Below are 4,343 nucleotides of genomic sequence, written 5' to 3' on the forward strand. Positions count from 1 at the left end.
CTTTTCCATTGCCTGGATAGACTGGCGACTATTAGCACATGTTTTAAACCACTGCATGAATTTTGAATTGATTTGTCGTAGCTTCAATATAATATTGTTCTGACTATCCTCCCATAGTGTAGATTATTTCGATACTAAACTAAATTTTAGTAAGAAGGTTATACGTTGCTTTTCCCGTAACAGGACTATTTGTTCTGTTGGGGTATAGTATATGTGACAACATAGAGCAGGTTTTTTTTATATTTAGGTAAAAGCATACTAAATTATACCTGGCAGAGGATTCATCGGACCACCTTCACAACAATTCACTATTATTCCACTCTCGAACAGCGCGCGGAAAAATCGAATACTTATATCTTTCAGTGCGAGCTCTGATTTCCCTTAGTTTATTATCATGATCGTTTCTCCCTATGTAGGTCGGTGTCAAAAAAGGTGTTTTCGCATTCGGAGGAGAGAGCTGAGAATTGAAATTTCATGAAAAGATTCCGCCGCAACGTTAAACGCCTCTGTTTTAATGGTGTCCATCCCCAATCCTGTATCATGTCCCTGGCAGTATCTCCCCTACTTCACGATAACACAAAACGTACTGCTCTTTGTCGAACTTTCTCGATGTACTCCGTTAAATCCATCTGGTAAGGATCCCAGAACGTGCCAAACAGTAGGTCGTGGTGGTGGGTAGTGTTTAAGGTCCCGTCGACAGCGGGGTCATTAGAGACGGAGCGCAAGCTCGGGTTAGGTAAGGATTGGGAAGGAAATCGGCCGTGCCCTTTCAAAGGAACCATCCCGGCATTTGCCTGAAACGATTTAGGGAAATCACGGAAAACCTAAATCAGGATGGCTGGAGACGGGATTGAACCGTCGTCCTCCCGAATGCGAGTCCAGTGTGCTAACCACTGCACCACCTCGCTCGGTGCCAAACAGTACTCCAAAAGTGGACGGACAAGCATAGTGTAAGCTATCTCTCTAGTAGATTTATTACATTTTGTAAGTGTTCTGCCAATAAAGCACAGTCTTTGGTTTGCGTTCCCAACAACATTTTCTACATGCTCGTTTCAGTTTAAATTGTTCGTAATTGTAATTCCTAGGTATTTAGTTGAATTTAAACCTATAGATTAGACTGATTTATCGTGTAACCAAAGGTTAATGAATTCCTCTTAGCACTCGTGTGGATGACTTCACACTTTTAATTATTTATGATCAATTGCCAATTTCCGCACGATTCAGATATCTTTTATGAATCGTTTTATTGTTTCTTTTGATCTTGTGATGAGTTCACTAGACGATGAAGGGTTAATTTTACTCTGGACGTCGCTACTGGAATTTCTGGTAGCAGTTGGTTTACCCTAGCCATTGTTAGTTGTGAAAACGCCTCCCTGCCTGGACTTGAATCTTTCGCCGATCGAGATGTTACCGCCTACAAGACGTGGCATTGTGGTATTGATCCGAAGACCCAAAGTAGACCTAACTATATTTATAGTAACATGCCATTTACATTGTATACACGCTCCTGTAGAAAAGTTAGTAATGATGAAAAAATTCAGAGGTCCTACTACACTACCTTGTGGAACGCCAGAAATCACTTGTGTTTTGCTCGATGACTTTCCGTCAGCTTCTACGAACTGTGATCTCTCTGACAGGAAATCACGAATCCAGTCACGGAAGTGAGACGATATTCCATAAGCACGTAATTTCACTACAAGCTGCTTGTGTGGTACATTGTCAAAAGCCTTTTGGGAACCTAGAAATACGGAATCAATCGGAACTCCCTTGTCAATAACACTCAGCACTGCGTGTCTGTAAAGAGCCTGTTGTGTTTCACAGGAACGATGTTTTCTAAATCCGTGGTGATTCTGTGTCAATAGACCGTTCTCTTCGTGGTAATTCATAATTTTCGAACACAATGCATGTTCCAAAATCCTGCTGCTAATGATATGGGTCTGTAATTAAGTGATTACTCTTACTATCTTTCTTGAATATTGGTGTGATCTGGGCAACTTTCCAGTCTTTGGGTATGGATCATTCGAACGGTTGTACATGACTGTTAAGTATGGCGCTATTGCATCAGCATACTCTGAAAAGAGCATAGCATTTATACAGTCTGGACTGATGTAATAGCGTATCGATCTTCCTTTTGCCCAGCCTAGTGCAGCAATTTTATGTGGGATGGACTCATCAGGTCTTCAGAAGTCCCCTGCAGATATATTGAACTGTTCTGCCGCTATAGCCGTCCATAATTGCGGAAGTTTTGCCGGCGCAGCATTATGTACACGTGCTAACCTTCAGATTGTGTTCTTTAAGTATTCGATGGGATTCAGGTTTGGCGATTTGGTTGGGCAAATCATTGGCTGAGACTATCTAGTATGTTAATGGAACCGTCCACGGATGTACTGCCGGTTGATAGTGTCCAACGGGCAGCCGATTTCGCCGATAGGGAGGTCACAGGATGTCAAAGTTCTCATGTGCCTCTGATAAACCATACCTGAAAGCCTCGTCGAAGACAGACAGCAATGTGATTGGCATGGATCTGAGTGACGATACGGTTTCAGTTCTGGAGAAGGAACTTAACTTTTCTCCTGCCCCTAAGTTCACTCCGATCGCGAACATCCTCAGCGCAGTTGACCTGACGCAACTACCACCTGAAGCAGCTGAAGAAGTACGTGATAGAAACCTGTCGTGCTCGACCTACGAGGTCGAACATTACCAGCAGAGAGAGCGATTCTATTAGGGACCTGATAGAGTGCCCTAAGATTGTTGTTTTACTGTTGATAAAGGCAACGCTGCTGTTGTTTTTTCTCACATACACTACATTGAGAAGATGCAGAGCGCACTAGACGTCGAATTCTACAGGAAAATCGACACTGACAGCACAAAGTAACTGAAGAACCAAGAATAGGGCTCATCTCCAGGACGTGGTTTTACCTGAGGGGTTCGCCGAGAAACTGTTACATCAAGGACTTATATTTCCAAGATTTTATGGACTCCCGAAAGTCCACAAAGGTAAGTTGCAGCTGCTTCCCATTGCCAGCAACATAGGTCACCTACATATTTAGAATGAAATTTTCACTCTACAGCGGAGTGTGCGCTGATATGAACTTCCTGGAAAATTAAAACTGTGTGCCGGACCGAGACTCGAACTCGGGACCTTTGCCTTTCGCGGGCAATTGCTCTACCAACTGAGCTACCCAAGCACGACTCACGCTCAGTCCTGCCAGCTTAAAAAAATTCCGCCGGTACCTCGTCTCCAACCTTTCAAATTTCACAGAAGCTCACCTTCTCGGCATACTTTGTGGCTCTCGGAATATTTAATTCACCAACGTTTCCTGTTAATTGCCGTCGTGCGGCCATAATGACGTAGGTAACGTTTTGATGTGGCTCACCTGAGTAAAAATGGCAGATCCGCCAATGCAGTGGCCTTTACATATTGAGTACGCGATACCACGGTGATCTATATGTGTGCATATCGGTTTCCCATGAGTAATCACACCACACAAGTCGTAAAAACCAACTCGAGCCTTGGTAACAGTCTTAATTTGGCGAGGAACAGGGTCCACAAGTTTCCTCACTTACAATCATCTGCAGCAAGTCACTGACGATTAGATCTCAAAGTGACCAGAATTCGTAGCCGAGCTCGCTAAAGCACGCCCGTGCGGTGGCTCTCGGGTCAGAGGTAAGTCGGTTAGAGTCCTGGAGCTGGACGAAATGTTTGCTGCTACTGTTTGGGCATCCAGGAGAGGATAGGTGGTGGCGTAAGGTTCCTGATCACCACTCTTTGCGCCAATGTACTGCATTAAATTCCAAACCTCTGCGCAGTGTCTCACGAAATGAGGTCATGCGACACTATTGACGGTGATCCGTCCTTCGGTTTGTGGCGGCGAACTCGGCGGTCTCCTCGTGGAGAGGAGTAGGCTGTGTTGTAGTGACGGGTTTATGCCTCTCCCTTTTCTGATGAACATCATACACCACCATAGCAGTATACTATAGGGCAGTGATCGTCAAACTGCGGGCCGCATGCAGCCCGTATCAAGTATTCGTGCGGCCCGTGCTTCTCAAAAATGGTTCAAATGGCTCTGAGCACTATGAGACTTAACATCTGAGGTCATCAGTCCCCTAGAACTTAGAACTACTTAAACCTAACTAACCTAAGGAGATCACACACATCCATGCCCAAGGCAGGATTCGAACCTGTCACCGAAGGGTGTAGTTTTAGTGTTCTGTAACAAGTAAAGACACTTACTGGGATAGTAGTATTTTAAGATGTGCTTATGTGCTTAATTTTAATTGACGTTGCTTCATTAGTCCTTCATTTGAGTAAAGTCTTCTTACATCACTGGCAGAGAGTTAAA

General features: G+C 44.2%; 2 non-coding genes across 2 annotated transcripts; both read right to left on the minus strand.

Moving 5' to 3' along the window:
- Positions 1–835: 835 nt before the first annotated feature.
- On the minus strand, positions 836–908 carry Trnaa-cgc (transfer RNA alanine (anticodon CGC)). Its single transcript has one exon. It is a non-coding gene; the product is annotated as a tRNA-Ala (tRNA).
- A 2,206-nt stretch (positions 909–3,114) lies between these two features.
- Positions 3,115–3,189, minus strand: Trnas-cga (transfer RNA serine (anticodon CGA)). The gene has a single exon. It is a non-coding gene; the product is annotated as a tRNA-Ser (tRNA).
- Positions 3,190–4,343: the final 1,154 nt, after the last annotated feature.

This window comes from Schistocerca serialis, chromosome 6 (genome assembly GCF_023864345.2).
Source record: "Schistocerca serialis cubense isolate TAMUIC-IGC-003099 chromosome 6, iqSchSeri2.2, whole genome shotgun sequence".
In the NCBI taxonomy this organism is placed as follows: domain Eukaryota; kingdom Metazoa; phylum Arthropoda; class Insecta; order Orthoptera; family Acrididae; genus Schistocerca; species Schistocerca serialis.